The following is a 19,157-nucleotide window of genomic DNA, read 5'->3' as shown; positions in this document are numbered from 1 at the left end:
CTCTTATGGCATGAAGAGTCCACAACGTCATTCCAATTAGTAGTGGGATATTCAACTCCTGGCCAGCAGGAGGAGGCAAAGAGCACCCCAGCAAAGCTGTTAAGTGAAACTTCCCTTACCCATAATCCTAGTCATTCTCTTTGCCTTTGTTAATGGAGGATGTGCGGAGATGGTGTTTGAAAAGATTTAATCCTTTCATGGGTACTTTCCCTGCAAGCAAGAATTGGGGTCTAGCTGTGTCCATGGCTATATATTTAGTAATAGTAGTGGCTTTTAGAAGTAAAGCAAAGACCACCTTGCCGCCTTTTAATAAGTTTGCTACCCCTTGGCAGAAAGCCAGGGTTGGTTACTGTTTTTTACTACAGGTCCATGACAGGGAGTGCAGTGCCTGTCACACCTCAGTAGCTGCTATCTACCCTGCAGCAGGATCCACAGATAAGTGCCTTTGCCTTCTAGGTACTGAAGGACAGCACTTCAGAGGTTAACCCTCAAGTGGATCACTTTCTGGGACATAGCTATCCTGTTTGGTTTATGGGTACATATTTGCGACGGCTTTATGGGCATAAGTGTCACTAAATGGAGGCACTTTATTAGTGTTACGGTACCAACAGTGTACCAAGGGTTAATACCAGATGAACAATGTCCTGCATAGGGAATCAGCAATTCACAACCCAGCCAGTTTCCCTGCAAACATGAGACCAAGCTCCACATTTCAGGTTTAAAAAAGAATAACTACTTTATTTGAAGGCAGCACACAGATTTATACACCCTGGCTTCAGGTTACAGAGGGCATTGGTTTAACAGTAAAGCAAACATATGAACAATGCATCAAACCTCTAACAATTGTCTATTCACAGGTAAAACAGATTAACATATTAAGTTAATTAACTAGGGAAGAACGTTTACTCAGACAATCTGATGTTGGGCAGTCTAGTTAACATAATCACACAAGGACACAATCAGTTTACCCAGACAGACTCCTGAGACACAATCAGATCTGAAACATACATAGAATACATCTTATTACAGAATATAGGAACAGTTCTTATTAGCTATAAAGTCTTTTATGCCCACTTGGCTTATAGAGTCACAATTGCTCCCAAAAGGTGCACTCACACCCTGTACCCATCCTGTATTTATGGATACAGGGTGACATAGACATAAGACAGAGTTATGAAAGTACATGGGGTGTCCAGCATATAAAATTCCATATTTTCATGCAGTCTCTGGGTATCCTTAAGCCCATGTACCTCCAGCCCAAAGAATGTTCCATAACAGGCCCTCCAATGTACAGTGGCGAGATTGGTTTCGTCACATCTCTCCCCTTTTCCAAACAGACTAACAGGGTATCTGACCTCCTGCCGGTCAGTGCCCTGGTTAGTCCAGCAACCCACCCATAAAACACAATTAGTAGTACAGCCCACCCACAATAAATGGTTACTACACCTGAGTACGGGGAAAACTTGTCCATGTCCAGGTGCCTCACCACAGCTGTGTGGGGGACTGGTACGCTGAATTGGTGGGTTGCGAGGTGGGCAGAGACCAGCTGTACTCTGCCCGGGTGCCAGCACTACCATGGAAGTAGCCTGGTGGGAGCCTGGTTGCTGGAGGGGGAGACCGACTGTCTCCCCTTTGGATACATAGCTGTGCTGCTGGAGGGGGAGACCAATCGTCTCCCCTTTGGCTAAACAGCCGTGTTGCTGGGGGACAGGACCATCAAACTCCTCTCCCTCTGGTTTGTCATGCTCGGCTGTCCAGGGTATGTACTGTGCCATATACCACCAGAGCGCCTGGTAGGCATGTCAGTTTGCTGGGACAATCCATCTGTATTCCCGTTATGAGAGAGAATTCCTGTCCATACAAACAAGGGTTCAAATTCCTCAGTGCCCAGACCAGGGCCAAACAGTCCTTCAAAATCACATCAGCTTCTTTACGAGTTTTCTGTACCTGCTCTTTATAGGTATCCACAATCCCTTCATACTGACATAGGGTGCCCTTGAGTTGCAGCACCTCACTATGAGCCAGCGTCAGCTTCTCCTCCAGTGTCACTAAGTTTTTCTTTAATGTTTCATGTTCCACTCTCAAGCTGGTGTTTTCTGCAGTCTGTCGGTGCAGCTTGTCTAGCAGAGATTCCTGTTCTAAACGTGCTTTTTCCTCTGCGCTCCTCTTCTCCTTCATCAGCGCATTGTAACGGGACCTCCACATATCAATAGCGGATAGAGATTTACTGAGCTCAGCGTCCTGGGGCTTAGCAGCAGGTGGGTCAGTCTCTGCTGCACGGATCTGGGCACGGGTAGTCACAGAGTTAACATCAGCGGGACCCATAGGAGCGTAGGCAGAAACAAGGGGGGCCAAGTCATTTCCAAGAAGAACATCAGCAGGTAAGTCCTTCTTGACCCCCACATTCACAGGTCTAGCGCCCACTCCCCAATCCAAATGTACCCTGGCAACAGGTAGGCTGAACACATCGCCCCCTGCTACCCTCACAGCCACAGTGTCTCCAGTGTACTGTTTCTCAGACACCAAGTTCTTTTGAAGCAAGGTCATGGTAGCACCAGTATCCCGTAGACCACTGACCTTCTTCCCATTCACTTTAACCAGTTGCCGGTTATTCCGGTGGGCAGCTTGCACAAGGTCTGCCTCATGTAGGATGCTCCAGCATTCTTGCGCCTCTACGTAGCGGGCCGCAGGCTGAGGATTACGTGGGATTCCGCCGGCGGGTCTTCTCCAGGACTGCGCTTGGTTCGCTGCGTTTAGGGGACACTCTGGTCTTTTGTGCCCTAGTTGCTTACATCTAAAGCACTGAATAGGTTGTGAGTAGCACCGCAGGGCTCTCTGAGGGTAGTTTGTGGCCGGAGGCCGTGTGGTATAGTGGTGCGCCGGGGTTTGGTAACTGGCAGCTGCTGGGGTGACTGGGGGTCTGTACTCCACTCTAGCAGGGGGCTTAGTGGTAGCAGTGTCCAGTTTGCGGGCATCCGTATACTCATCTGCCAAGCGAGCCGCTTCCTGCAGGGTGGAGGGTTTACGGTCCCGAACCCACTCTCGAACTCCTGCGGGTAATTTGTCGAAGCAATGTTCCAACAGGAATAGCTGCAGCACCTCTTCCCCAGATATGGCTTGGCACCCCGCTATCCAGTGAGCTGCTGTGCGGTGCACCTTACATGCCCACTCAAGGTAGGAATCTCCAGCTAATTTAACAGTGTCTCTGAACCGCCTCCTGTATGCCTCTGGTGTAACCGCATACCTGGAGAGCAGAGCCTTTTACAGTATTATAATCCCTGACTTCCTCATCTGGAATGGCCCGAAAAGCCTCTCTGGCCCGGCCGGATAATTTTCCAGATAATATCGTGACCCAGTCCTCTGCGGGTACCTTGTGTAGTGCACATTGCCTCTCAAAATCCGCAAGGTACCCATCAATCTCTCCTTCTGTTTCCAGGAAGTTTTTAAAAGCTGCAAAATGTACTTTTCTCTTTTCCATCTTAGTCAGTATTGTAATAATCCCCCTCTTCCTGAGGTTACTGGCTTGTGTAGTTGCTCTTCTGGGCGATAAGGTTCATTCCGTCGCTGCCACCAATGTTACGGTACCAACAGTGTACCAAGGGTTAATACCAGATGAACAATGTCCTGCATAGGGAATCAGCAATTCACAACCCAGCCAGTTTCCCTGCAAACATGAGACCAAGCTCCACATTTCAGGTTTAAAAAAGAATAACTACTTTATTTGAAGGCAGCACACAGATTTATACACCCTGGCTTCAGGTTACAGAGGGCATTGGTTTAACAGTAAAGCAAACATATGAACAATGCATCAAACCTCTAACAATTGTCTATTCACAGGTAAAACAGATTAACATATTAAGTTAATTAACTAGGGAAGAACGTTTACTCAGACAATCTGATGTTGGGCAGTCTAGTTAACATAATCACACAAGGACACAATCAGTTTACCCAGACAGACTCCTGAGACACAATCAGATCTGAAACATACATAGAATACATCTTATTACAGAATATAGGAACAGTTCTTATTAGCTATAAAGTCTTTTATGCCCACTTGGCTTATAGAGTCACAATTGCTCCCAAAAGGTGCACTCACACCCTGTACCCATCCTGTATTTATGGATACAGGGTGACATAGACATAAGACAGAGTTATGAAAGTACATGGGGTGTCCAGCATATAAAATTCCATATTTTCATGCAGTCTCTGGGTATCCTTAAGCCCATGTACCTCCAGCCCAAAGAATGTTCCATAACAGGCCCTCCAATGTACAGTGGCGAGATTGGTTTCGTCACAATTAGTATGAGACAGTATGGAGAGACTTTAGTTAATTTTCCTTGATTCTTGGCAGAAGGTGTTAAGAGGTTTTACTTCAGTTACACCCACAACATAAGAGCCATCCTAATGTTCCTGAAGTATGAGGGCCGTTTCTTTTTGAGATCTCATATTTGATATTTAAATTTGTCATTGATATTTGAGTTTTAATGAGAGATTTTGATTTTTTTTATTTTTCATCTAATCTGTTATTGCTAACGGGATCTGTTCTAAGCTACAGACTGGATCAGCCTTACTCTATGGATAAATGTGTACGATGTTTAGAGGCCCAAATTGTCCTGCCAATGCAATTTTGTTCCTCATGCTTAGGTAAAACTTTAAAATTGTGAAGACAAATTACTCCCTTCTGAGCCAAGTGTCTCTCAGGATACTGCTGTGTCTTAATGGTTTCTCATACTGTGTCCTCACAACCTCCTGGGGGTGTTTATTTACTTGGTGATTTTGCCAATCAGATCACTTCTGCAGTATCGGCGGCTTTGTCAGCTTTCCCTTCTTTGGGTAAGCGTAAAGTGAAATCTAAACCTTTGTCTGTTAGCAAGGTTTCCGACTCTAAAACTGCGCTGGTCAACCTTTCTCAGATGTCTGAGAATACTTCAGTAGCTTCTGAATGTGAAATATCAGAATCTGATACTATGGGAGATAAATCTTGGTGAATCTAAAGAAGTTAATGTCAGATTTTAAGCTTGAACATCTGTTTACTACTGAAGGATGTGCTAGCTACTTTGGATGACTAAACCTTCGGTTGCTGTCAACCCTAAAAAGTCTTCTAAACTTAAGTTTATGATTCTCCCTCTGAGTTTTTTTTTTTTTTTTTTTTTTTCCCTGTTCCAGGCATAATGTCTGAAATTATAATTTGGGAATGGGATAAGCCAGGGTTTCCCTTTACCCCTGTTTTTAAAAAGATGTTTACTGTTGACTCCCATTCATGACTCATGGTGCACTGTACCTAAAGGAGCCATTTCTACTCTAGCTAAAAACTACTATTCTTATAGAGGGTGCTGCTGTTGTCCTGCAGTAAGTGGTGGTGGTGCTGTTGTCCTGCAGTAAGTGTTACAGGTTGTGGGAGCAGCATCTTACTGTTGCGACGCCCTGTCTGATTTAATATCAGAGGAGACTACGATTGAGGAGAGCCAAGATAGGATCAAGGCTCTTAAATTGGCTAATTCTTTTATCTGTGATGCCAACATGCAGGTAATTAGACTGGGAGCTAAGCTGTCTAGCTTCACTGTTCTAGCTCGCAGAGCTCTGTGGTCTAAAATCTTGGTTGGCTGATGTTTCTTCAAAGGCCAAGCTTTTGGCTTTACCTTATAAGGGTAAAACTCTGTTTGGGACTGGTCTGGCGGAAATCATTTCAGAGATTATGGGTGGAAAAGTATCTTTTCCAACCTCAGAACAGTAGACCTAAGGGTCGACCGACTTCTGCACTTTAAAAGTGTGAAAGGAACAAAAGAGTTACTTTCCAGGTTCATTTGGAAATCAAGCCAACCCTGGAACAAGGAAAAACAGAACAAAAAGCCTTCTGACTCTAACTCGGCATGAAGGGTCTGCCCAATCCGATTTTTGCATCGGGGGGAGGGGCAGGCTTCCTCTTTCGACAGGCTTGGATACGCGATGCCCCAGATTCTTGGGCTGTGGACATAGTATCCCAGGGTTACAAAATAGGATTCAAGTCTTGCCCTCCAAGGGGCAGATTTCTCCTGTCAAGACTATCCTCAAACCAGGTAAAGAGGGGAGGCCTTCTTAAATTGCCTATCCTCCCTGGGAGTTATTGTACCAGTCCCTCTAGAGGAACAAGGTCTAAGATTCTATTCAAATCTATTTGTGGTTCCCAAAAAGGAGGGAACTTTGTGTCCCATCCTAGATCTAAAGTGCCTCAGGGTTCCGTCCTTCAAGATGGAAACTATTTGTTCCATTGGTTCAGGAAGGTCAGTTAAGGACTACCATAGACCTGAAGGACGTGTATTTACACGTTGTTATTCACAGGGATCATTACCAGTTTCTAAGGTATGCATTTCCAGTTTATTGCCCTTCCGGTTTGGTCTTGCCACAGCTCCCAGAATATTCACAAAGGTTCTGGGAGCCCTATTGGCAGTGATCAGATCCCAGGGAATTGTTGTGGCACCTTATCTAGACTACATCTTGGTTCAGGCATCCTCTTTTCAGCTAGCAGAATCTCATACAGTGTTGTCTTTTCTACGTTCCCACGGGTGGAAGGTGAATCTTGGAACGTTCTCTAGTTCCTACTACAAAAGTGTTTCCTAGGGACAATCATAGATTCCCTGTCCATAAAGATTTTCCAGACTAACGTCAGAAATATCCAAACTTCTGTCTTCTTGCCTTTCCCTCCAGTCTGCATTTCGTCCATCAGTGGATCAATGCATTGATGTGATTGGTCTGATGGTGGCCTCCATGGACTTCTTTCTCACAATTGTCCATGCCCTGTCAGCGTGGCCTCAACTATCTTTAGTCTGGTTCATCAGATTCCAGTCGGACAACATCACCTCAGTGGTTTACATCAACCACCAGGGATGAACAGTGTTCCTTCACCACGAAGGTGACTCAGACAATCGTGAGCTTCCACCCACTGCAGAATGTATCTGCCATCCGCATTCCATGAGTGGACAATTGGGAAGCAGATTTCCTTAACAGACACTTTTCATCCAGAAGTGTTCTAACCCTCAGATGGGGAGTTCCGGAGTTGTATCTAATGGTATCTTGTCAAAACGCCAAGCTTCCAAAGTACGGTTTAAGGTCAAGAGATCAGGCTCGGTCCCTTGGGATTTCAGGCTTGCATACCTGTTTCCTCTGTTTGCTCTCCTTCCACGAGTCATTGCTCGTATCAAGCAGGAGAGTGTCTGTCTGATTTTAATAGCTCCTGCCTGGCCTTGCAGGATCTAGTGAGGATGTAGACTCTTCCTCCTTGGAGGTTACCTCAGAGGAAAGACCTTCTATCCAAACCTAGATTCTCTGAAGCTGACTGCATGGAGATTGGACTAGTCTTGTCTAGACGTGGTTTTTCGGAGGCAGTTATTGATACTATGCTTCAAGCTCATAAACCTGTTATTCGTAGGATTTACCATAAGATATGGTGTAAATTTTTTTTTTTTTGTGTGAAGCTAAAGGTTTTTCTTGGTCGGGTAAGGCTTCCCCAAATTGTATCTTTTCTTCAGGATGTCCTGGAGAAAGGTTTGTCTGTCAGTACTCTGTAAAAGGACAGTGCAGAAATCTGACCTTTCAAACGTGTGGCAGAATTATCAGATGTTCTAGCTTTTGTTCAGGCCCTGGTCAGACTCAGACCTGTGTTTAAGAACCAGGTTAAGGCTCCAAGGAGAAGCAACAGGTTTAAAGTTTTGCATCAGGCTCCATTTGAGCCGATGCATTTTGTTCGAAAATTATCTTGGAAGGTTTTGTTTCTTCTGCTCAATTTCTAAACTTTCAGCTCTGCAGTGTTTTTTTTTTTTTTTCCCTGACCTTATTATTTAAAAAAAAAAAAAAAAATTTTTATGCAGATAAGGCGGTCCTTCGTACTAAATTGGGGTTTCTCCATAAGGTGGTGTCGGATCGAAACATTAATCAGGAAATTGTTGTTTGCCCGTTTTCGTGCTAATCATTCTTATAAGGAACGTCTTTTTTTTTGCATAACTTGTATGTTGTGCATGCTCTAAAAATTTTACTTGCAAGCTACTAAAGATATTCGACCATCTTCTGCCCTGTTTGCTTTCTCTGGAAAGCGTAAGCAGGCCACTTCCACTATTCTTTCCCTCCAAGACATATGATTTGTTTTGCTTATAAGACTGCTGGACAGCAGTCTCCTGACAATTACTGCTCATTCCACTAGGGTTGTCTCCTCATCTTGGGCTTTCAAAAATGAAGTTTCTGTGGAACAAATGTGCAAGGTGGCAACATGGTCCTCTTTACTTACTTTTCAAAATTCTACAATACTTTTGCCTCGGCTGAGGCCTCTCTTGGCAGAGAGGTTCTTGAAGTGGTGGTGCCTTCTGTTTCGGTCCTCCTGCCTTGTACTCCCTCTTCATTTTGTGTCCTCTAGCTTTGGTATTGGTTTCCACTAGTAATTGGAATGACATCATGGACTCTGCCATCAGAAAGAAAACAATGTATGCTTGCCTGAAATTTCTTTCCAGGCATGGAGACTCCACAAACCCGCCCTCTTTGTCAATTATAGTTCAGCAGTTTTTTAGTAAACCTCAGGCACCTTTGTTCTTTTTCCTTCGGCTAAATGACTGGGGATTATGGGTAACAGAAGTTACACTTAACAGTTTTGCTGGGGTGCTCTTTACCGCCTCCTGGTGGTCAGGAGTTGTATATCTTACTAGTAATTGGAATGACGTTGTGGACTCTCCATACCCATAAATAAATTTATCAGGTAAGCATAAATTAGTTTTTTACGACTTGGGATGACTACTAGGGGACAGGAGGCCAAAATCTGTCACTGCCCCTTGAAAAATGGGCTAGTCAATTCAAAATTAAACTGTCATGATTTAGATTAAGCATGCAACATTCTAATTTACTATTTTTCTTTGTTCGCTTGGTATCCTTATTTTAAAAAGTTGGAATGGAGCCAGCCCATTTTTGGTTCAGCACCTTGCTTATTGGTGTCTAAATGTAGCTACCAATCAGCAAGCACTACCCAGGTGCTTAACAAAAAATGGGCAGCTCTGCATGTTCACACTGGGCGCCGCCATCTTAGACCTTTTTATAGTTTAACTTTTAAACTGTGCAAAAATGAACACATCTGCTCTCTGAGCTAAGCTGAAGTTAAAGGTACAACTGTCAACTGTGCAAAAACATTATGGGACTTCCGGTGGGAGGGGCTAAGCGGAACATGCCGAGCTAAGCGTGGTGCTAGACAATCTACCTCCCTGTTCACTATCCGTTGGGGGCGGGACCGCACTCTTAGATAACGGCCTGCTTCAACCTGACCATGAAGTCTCCAAGATCCACGTCAGGCTCACATTGCTAGAGCTACAAGTTGTAACCCAGCATTGCCACGGGCAGCCTCTCATGCATGGGCAATAAACGTTGTTGGTGCAGTAACGCTCCCTAGGGTATTGCTGTGCCTGACTTTTCTGAGAGAACCTTTTTGAGCCGAGAGGCAATTTTGCTAGAGCTACAAATCTAAATTCCGGCAGATAAGAGTCCACGTCATAACACAATGTGAGGATATACTAAGATTTCCCTACACTGCAGCACCACACTGGTGGCGCAGAGGCTTCTGTAGCTAGTGCCGCAGACCCAGTGATAAGTGGGAATGGACGTGGAGCAGTATAACTCGAGGGGAAAGGCTAAACTACCTCTAGTCAATAGACCTGCTAAAAGCAAAACCAGAGAGTGTGACCCAAATAGAGCTGGTGAGACTTCAGCTCCCTTGGGGTGTACAAGTTGAAACAGCAAGTATCCCTGGCCCTTTATATGTTGTCTTAACACTATTCATATGATGTGGTTCAATAAGGTTTTGGATCCTTAAATCCTTCTGTGAGCAATTTGCAGATGCTTTGGGAAGCAGTGAACTGTAAGCTGTGTTTTTTATTTTTATTTATTTGCTGCCCATCCACTATTATGATAGTGTGTAAACAGCATTAATGCTAGCTGTGAAGAATATAGCTGGAAGAACTTCCAATCTGTTAGCTTGCCATATATCTGTGCTAAACTGTTTATTAGAGGTTGGTCTGCTCTATAAACAGCAGTCCGCTAAAGAGAGCAGTTTGCTCTATATTGAGCTTCTAAAAGGAGCTGAAAAAGAAACTTTATAAATTTACGCTAGCTGGGATTTTTAGCCTGAATAAACTTACAAGTTTCATCATATAAATCTGAATAAGTGACGAGCGCCTCTAAGCTACTATTTGTCATTTATGTTATTTGTTCCTAATTCTTTTTAAGAGGAAAAATCAAGATTTTTTTTTTTTTTACTGGTACAGTATTCTATAAATTGCTAATTTGGTTTCTGTTTTTTTTTATCTGATGTCATCAGAGGTGACTTACAGAGAAGGCTATTACTCTAATCTCACTTTATATTGATTACTTGAGCTATTGAAACAGTTACTGGTCCCTGGAATATTTTCTCTAATCACAGTTTGCAGCTTGGTTTATTTTTATTTTTTTTATACGGTTTATTTTTCTTTCTCTCCTTTTTTCTTTCTAATGACACGGTAAATCCACGGATCATCAATTACTGTAGGAAATCACTCCTGACCAGCAGGAGGCAGTAAAGAGCACCACAGCAAAGCTGTTAAATATCACTCCCCTACCCACAAACCCAGTCATTCTCTTTGAATGTAACAGTTGCATGGAGGTGGTAAAGTTTAGGTGTCTGAAAGAATTTCTTCAATCAAGAGTTTATTTTAAAGCAGAGCAGATTTGCTCTGATCTTTTTCTGGGATTTAGCCATAGTCCATGTCGGTCTCTTCGGTAGGGCAGTAGTGGCTTTTAAGCATTGGGAACCTGTGGGGTATAATCTCCACACTGCCTCTCAAAGTTTGTTGCTGCCCTATTTTGAAAGCCTATGTGGGTTTATACGGTCTTTCTTTATTTTCCACATGTACATGTGAGGTGAATGCCTCTCAAACTTTGTGTGCTGCCCTGCTACCAGGCAGATTCATTTTATGGTAAGAGCTACGTTTATTTTTTATGTTAGTGCCAACCCCTCTTTTTTTTTTTTTTTTTTTAAACTGTTAATGCTGTTTAATATGTGACGTGACTACATTTCTCCGGTGAACAGGATATTGTAGGGCACTGGGACGTTAGTTTTTGTTTTATTAATCATGAGGGCTCAGTGGTGTGTTCCGTTCACTGTAGAAGGATGTATGTCAAGTGCTACTACTCTCGGCGGTTGGCTTCCCCATAATAGGAGTAATGCCGGCCGGGAGGTTTAGTAAGGGTGATGGGCAGGGCTTGTCGGGGGCGGCAAAGATTTGCACGCTTTTGTTATTTCCAGAGTGCTGGAAGGGTTTTGGTGCGGCTCCGTTTGGTGTGAGTGGCTGTTTTGCTGTCTGGAGGGGTTGAGTCCGGATCGTTCTTGTAGTTGCTCCGGTTTGCCAGCAGGACAGGTAGGCACCTCAGCAGGGATTGCTGAGGTGTAGAGGTTGCCTGTTTTTTATTTTTAATTGCTCTGCATAAAATATAAAGTGTCATTTTAAAGGGGCAGTAACGTTTTTTTTTTTTTTTAATTTTGTATTAATTTTTAAAGTGTCAGTTTATTTAAGGCTTTTCCTTAATGTTTTGTTAATTTTTGAGTAAGCATTGTGTTTTGATGCTAATGTGGAACCACCAATCCCTTTTTGTTCCTCATGTATATTGAGAGAACATTGCATTACAGGGATAGACTTTTTGAATCTGAGCCATCATTGTCTAAGGTGGATGCTGTTCAAGGGTCTCCTGTTCAGGCTATGCCGCAGCTTTCTCCTCAGGCGTCCCAAACCTTGTCGTCTTCACATGCAGTGCCCTGCGTTTCCTCACACTCCGGTTGGGGTTACTTTGCAAGACATGGTTACCGACATATCTTCTGCGGTTTCTGAGGCTTTGTCTGCTTTCCCTTTTCTGCAAGGGAAGTGTAATAGGAAGCATAAGGATTCAGTAAGTAAGGTTTCTGATTCAGTTGTGGCTATGTTGAATGTTTCTTTCCATAAGTCTGAGGAAGAAGATACTTCTATAGCGTCTGAGGGTGAAATCTCCGACTCTGACAGTGTAATTCCTCTGGATGCTGAAGTTGTATCTTTCAGGTTTAAGCTAGAGCACCTCCGTTTGTTGCTTAAAGGATTACTAACTTTTACTAAATTTAGTATAAAAACAACACAAGTTACATGTATAAAATTTACTGACTTATAACTTTTGCAAATCGAAGCCGCATAACCTTAGAAAATGCATCCTTTATTTTTTGACGATTACGTCATGATATCCAGCCCGCAATTTACAACCAATCCGATTAGCTGTTTATGCATGTCATTATGACACAAATTAGTCCTCATTCGCATGTTCACAAAATCGACTGAAATAGCGCATGCACATTTGCAACTATTGAAGCCGAAATTGCCAGCAGCTAGATTGTAATAACACATGCGCCTTTAAGACTGAAATCTATGCAATCGGTTCTCCAGGGTTTCTACATAGAATCATAATACTATTAGCCTACATGTCATTATCTGCAATGAATCTCTGGCAGGGAGTGATGTTTGCAGTGATGCTGTGCAATCTTGCGCATGCTCAGTCAGAATTTTAGGCGCCATATTCCAACTGCAGTTGTCGGCCAGGATTGGATAGGAGAGAAAGATACCCACGGAGTGGGTCTGGAAAAAATTAATTTTTGGAATGAAGATTACGGCAATACGGTAAAGATCTCCTAATGAGATCCTATTGAGAAGATGCTTATTTCTTTTTTATGACATAATGAGTCCACGGATCATCTCAATTACTAATGGGATATTCACCTCCTGTTCAGCAGGAGGCGGCAAAGAGCACCACAGCAGAGCTGTTAAATAGCTCCTCCCTTCCCTCCCACCCCAGTCATTCTCTTTGCCTGCGTTAGTGTTAGAAAGTGGCAAAGTGAGGTGTTAGAATAGATTCTTCAATCAAGAGTTTATTTTTAATGGTGGTACAGGATTGTGCTGCTTTGTCCTAGGGTGTAGCCGTAGTCCATATCAGTCTCTTCAGTAGAGCTTTGGTGGCTTTAGAGTAATGGAAACTTGTGGGACATAATTCTCACTGCGCCTCCCATATTTAATACTGCCCTACCTTTCTATAGTCTGAGGGATATGACTCGGTCTTTATTTTTCTACAGGTCTATGTGAGGAAGAGAACCTCTCACACCTGTGAACTGCCTTGCTGTCCGGCAGTATTATGAGGTAAGTGCTTTTTTCTTTTTCTGGTGACATTGTTAAAGAGCTCAGAAAAGAGGGGCACACACTACTACCTTTATATATTTCAAAGGGGCTTCATTGTACTGGGGCACGTTATATAGCACTATCTCTCTTGGCTCATGGGGGAGTGCTAGGCAGCAATATGTGGGACACTGGAGGGCTGGTCTGAGCGCTGGGGAGCAACAGCTTGTCAGGGCAGCACTGTTGGTCTGTGATTACGTTATTCACATTTTCTTTCATGTAATTAGCAAGAGTCCATGAGCTAGTGACGTATGGGATATACATTCCTACCAGGAGGGGCAAAGTTTCCCAAACCTCAAAATGCCTATAAATACACCCCTCACCACACCCACAAATCAGTTTTACTATGGAGGTGGTGAAGTAAGTTTGTGCTAGATTCTACGTTGATATGCGCTCCGCAGCAGGTTGGAGCCCGGTTTTCCTCTCAGCGTGCAGTGAATGTCAGAGGGATGTGAGGAGAGTATTGCCTATTTGAATTCAATGATCTCCTTCTACGAGGTCTATTTCATAGGTTCTCTGTTATCGGTCGTAGAGATTCATCTCTTACCTCCCTTTTCAGATCGACGATATACTCTTATTTATATACCATTACCTCTGCTGATTTTCGTTTCAGTACTGGTTTGGCTTTCTACAACATGTAGATGAGTGTCCTGGGGTAAGTAAGTCTTATTTTCTGTGACACTCTAAGCTATGGTTGGGCACTTTTTTATAAAGTTCTAAATATATGTATTCAAACATTTATTTGCCTTGACTCAGGATGTTCAACATTCCTTATTTCAGACAGTCAGTTTCATATTTGGGATAATGCATATGAATAAATAGATTTTTTTTCTTACCTTAAAATTTGACTTTTTCCCTGTGGGCTGTTAGGCTCGCGGGTGCTGAAAATGCTTCATTTTATTGCGTCATTCTTGGCGCGGACTTTTTTGGCGCAAATTTTTTTTTCTGTTTCCGGCGTCATACGTGTCGCCGGAAGTTGCGTCATTTTTGACGTTCTTTTGCGCCAAAAGTGTCGGCGTTCCGGATGTGGCGTCATTTTTGGCGCCAAAAGCTTTTAGGCGCCAAATAATGTGGGCGTCATTTTTGGCGCTAAAAAAATATGGGCATCACTATTGTCTCCACATTATTTAAGTCTCATTATTTATTGCTTCTGGTTGCTAGAAGCTTGTTCACTGGCATTTTTTCCCATTCCTGAAACTGTCATTTAAGGAATTTGATCAATTTTGCTTTATATGTTGTTTTTTCTATTACATATTGCAAGATGTCCCACGTTGATACTGAGTCAGAAGATACTTCTGGAAAATCGCTGCCTGGAGCTACCAAAGCTAAGTGTATCTGCTGTAAACTTATGGTATCTGTTCCTCCAGCTGTTGTTTGTACTGTTTGTCATGACAAACTTGTTAATGCAGATATTTCTTTTAGTACTGTTACATTACCTGTTGCTGTTCCGTCAACATCTAATACTCAGAGTGTTCCTGATAACATAAGAGATTTTGTTTCTAAATCCATTAAGAAGGCTATGTCTGTTATTCCTCCTAGTAAACGTAAAAGGTCTTTTAAAACTTCTCATTTTTCAGATGAATTTTTAAATGAACATCATCATTCTGATTCTGATAATGGTTCTTCTGGTTCAGAGGATTCTGTCTCAGAGGTTGATGCTGATAAATCTTCATATTTATTTAAAATGGAATTTATTCGTTCTTTACTTAAAGAAGTCCTAATTGCATTAGAAATTGAGGATTCTGGTCCTCTTGATACTAAATCTAAAACGTTTAGATAAGGTTTTTAAATCTCCTGTAGTTATTCCAGAAGTTTTTCCTGTCCCTAGTGCTATTTCTGAAGTAATTTCCAGGGAATGGAATAATTTGGGTAATTCATTTACTCCTTCTAAACGTTTTAAGCAATTATATCCTGTGCCATCTGACAGATTAGAATTTTGGGACAAAATCCCTAAGGTTGATGGGGCTGTCTCTACTCTTGCTAAGCGTACTACTATTCCTACGGCAGATGGTACTTCCTTTAAGGATCCTTTAGATAGGAAAATTGAATCCTTTCTAAGAAAAGCTTACTTGTGTTCAGGTAATCTTCTTAGACCTGCTATATCTTTAGCGGATGTTAGAAGCTTTAGCGCAACAAGTAACAGATCATAATTCTCATAGCATTATTATTATTCTTATTCAACATGCTAATAATTTTATTTGTGATGCCATCTTTGATATCATTAGAGTTGATGTCAGGTATATGTCTCTAGCTATTTTAGCTAGAAGAGCTTTATGGCTTAAAACTTGGAATGCTGATATGTCTTCTAAGTCTACTCTGCTTTCCCTTTCTTTCCAGGGTAATAAATTGTTTGGTTCTCAGTTGGATTCTATTATCTCAACTGTTACTGGAGGGAAAGGAACTTTTTTACCACAGGATAAAAAATCTAAAGGTAAATTTAGGTCTAATAATCGTTTTTCGTTCCTTTTCGTCACAACAAGGAACAAAAACCTGATCCTTCATCCTCAGGAGCAGTATCAGTTTGGAAACCATCTCCAGTCTGGAATAAATCCAAGCCTTTTAGAAAATCTAAGCCAGCTCCTAAGTCCACATGAAGGTGCGGCCCTCATTCCAGCTCAGCTGGTAGGGGGCAGATTACGTTTTTTCAAAGAAATTTGGATCAATTCCGTTCAGTCTTTGGATTCAGAACATTGTTTCAGAAGGGTACAGAATTGGCTTCAAGATAAGGCCTCCTGCAAAGAGATTTTTTCTTTCCTGTGTCCCAGTAAACCCAGCGAAGGCTCAAGCATTTCTGAAATGTGTTTCAGATCTAGAGTTGGCTGGAGTAATTATGCCAGTTCCAGTTCTGGAACAGGGACTGGGGTTTTATTCAAATCTCTTTATTGTACCAAAGAAGGAGAATTCCTTCAGACCAGTTCTGGATCTAAAAATATTGAATCGTTATGTAAGGATACCAACATTCAAAATGGTAACTGTAAGGACTATCCTGCCTTTTGTTCAGCAAGGGCATTATATGTCTACAATAGATTTACAGGATGCATATCTGCATATTCCGATTCATCCAGATCACTATCAGTTTCTGAGATTCTCTTTCCTAGACAAGCTTTACCAGTTTGTGGCTCTGCCGTTTGGCCTAGCTACAGTTCCAAGAATTTTTACGAAGGTTCTCGGTGCCCTTCTGTCTGTAATCAGAGAACAGGGTATTGTGGTATTTCCTTATTTGGACGATATCTTGGTACTTGCTCAGTCATCTCATACGAATCGACTTGTGTTGTTTCTTCAACATCATGGTTGGAGGATCAATTTACCAAAAAGTTCATTGATTCCTCAGACACAGGTAACCTTTTTAGGTTTCCAGATAGATTCAGTGTTACACAAAGATATCTCAATTAATATCTTTAAAACCGATTGTACGACACTCTCTGACGTGGTGGACAGATCACAATCGTTTAGTTCAGGGGGCTTCTTTTGTTCTTCCGACCTGGACTGTAATTTCAACAGATGCAAGTCTTACAGGTTGGGGAGCTGTGTGGGGGTCTCTGACAGCACAAGGGGTTTGGGAATCTCAGGAGGTGAGATTACCGATCAATATTTTGGAACTCTGTGCAATTTTCAGAGCTCTTCAGTCTTGGCCTCTTCTAAAGAGAGAATCGTTCATTTGTTTTCAGACAATGTCACAACTGTGGCATACATCAATTATCAAGGAGGGACTCACAGTCCTCTGGCTATGAAAGAAGTATCTCGAATTCTGGTATAGGCGGAATCCAGCTCCTGTCTAGTTTCTGCGGTTCATATCCCAGGTATAGACAATTGGGAAGCGGATTATCTCAGTCGCCAAACGTTACATCCGGGCGAATGGTCTCTTCACCCAGAGGTATTTCTTCAGATTGTTCAAATGTGGGGACTTCCAGAAATAGATTTGATGGCCTCTCATCTAAACAAGAAACTTCCCAGGTATCTGTCCAGATCCAGGGATCCTCAAGCGGTAGCAGTGGATGCATTGTCACTTCCTTGGAAGTATCATCCTGCCTATATCTTTCCGCCTCTAGTTCTTCCAAGAGTAATCTCCAAAATTCTGAAGGAAAGCTCGTTTGTTCTGCTGGTAGCTCCAGCATGGCCTCACAGGTTTTGGTATGCGGATCTTGTCCGGATGGCCTCTTGCCAACGTGGACTCTTCCGTTAAGGCCAGACCTTCTGTCGCAAGGTCCTTTTTTCCATCAGGATCTCAAATCCTTAAATTTAAAGGTATGGAGATTGAACGCTTGATTCTTAGTCAAAGAGGTTTCTCTGACTCTGTGATTAATACTATGTTACAGGCTCGTAAATCTGTATCTAGCGAGATATATTATAGAGTCTGGAAGACTTATATTTCTTGGTGTCTTATCATTTTTCCTGGCATTCTTTTAGAATTCCGAGAATTTTACAGTTTCTTCAGGATGGTTTGGATAAGGTTTGTCTGCAAGTTCCTTGAAAGGACAAATCTCTGCTCTTTCTGTTCTTTTTCACAGAAAGATTGCTAATCTTCCTGATATTCATTGTTTTGTACAAGCTTTGGTTCGTATAAAACCTGTCATTAAGTCAATTTCTCCTCCTTGGAGTTTGAATTTGGTTCTGAGGGCTCTTCAAGCTCCTCCGTTTGAACCTATGCATTCATTGGACATTAAATTACTTTCTTGGAAAGTTTTGTTCCTTTTGGCCATCTCTCTGCCAGAAGAGTTTCTGAATTATCTGCTCTTTCTTGTGAGTCTCCTTTTCTGATTTTTCACCAGGATAAGGCGGTGTTGCGAATGTCCAACAACATTAGTAGAGAAATTGTGGTTCCTTCATTATGTCCTAATCCTAAGAATTCTAAGGAGAAATCATTGCATTCTTTGGATGTAGTTAGAGCTTTGAAATATTAGGTTGAAGCTACTAAAAATTTCCGAAATACTTCTAGTCTATTTGTTATCTTTTCCGGTTCTAGGAAAGGTCAGAAGGCCTCTGCCATTTCTTTGTCATCTTGGTTGAAATCTTTAATTCATCATGCTTATGTCGATTCGGGTAAAACTCCGCCTCAAAGGATTACAGCTCATTCTACTAGGTCAGTTTCTACTTCCTGGGCGTTTAGGAATGAAGCTTCGGTTGATCAGATTTGCAAAGCAGCAACTTGGTCTTCTTTGCATACTTTTACTAAATTCTACCATTTTGATGTGTTTTCTTCTTCTGAAGCTGTCTTTGGTAGAAAAGTACTTAAGGCAGCTGTTTCAGTTTGAATCTTCTGCTTATATTTTCAGTTTTTTTCTTTATAAGATTTAAACTTTATTTTTGGGTGTGGATTTTTTTCAGCGGAATTGGCTGTCTTTATTTTATCCCTCCCTCTCTAGTGACTCTTGCGTGGAAGATCCACATCTTGGGTAGTCATTATCCCATACGTCACTAGCTCATGGACTCTTGCTAATTACATGAAAGAAAACATAATTTATGTAAGAACTTACCTGATAAATTCATTTCTTTCATATTAGCAAGAGTCCATGAGGCCCACCCTTTTTTGTGGTGGTTATGATTTTTTTATATAAAGCACAATTATTCCAATTCCTTATATTTATGCTTCGCACTTTTTTCTTATCACCCCACTTGGCTATTCGTTAAACTGATTTGTGGGTGTGGTGAGGGGTGTATTTATAGGCATTTTGAGGTTTGGGAAACTTTGTCCCTCCTGGTAGGAATGTATATCCCATACGTCACTAGCTCATGGACTCTTGCTAATATGAAAGAAATTAATTTATCAGGTAAGTTCTTACATAAATTATGTTTTTTATAACATCTGACAGTCTACTTTATTTCTGTAGATTGATTTTCTGTGGTGTATTTGGTACTTTTGTGGTTCCTTCTCCACGTGGGTTAATATTTCCCAGAGAGAAGACAGGTTGGTTCACGCCCATGATGGGCGGT

The sequence above is a fragment of the Bombina bombina genome, chromosome 10 (assembly GCF_027579735.1).
Source record: "Bombina bombina isolate aBomBom1 chromosome 10, aBomBom1.pri, whole genome shotgun sequence".
In the NCBI taxonomy this organism is placed as follows: Eukaryota; Metazoa; Chordata; class Amphibia; order Anura; family Bombinatoridae; genus Bombina; species Bombina bombina.
The sequence above is the reverse complement of the archived record's forward strand: the minus strand, read 5'-3'. Positions refer to the sequence as shown.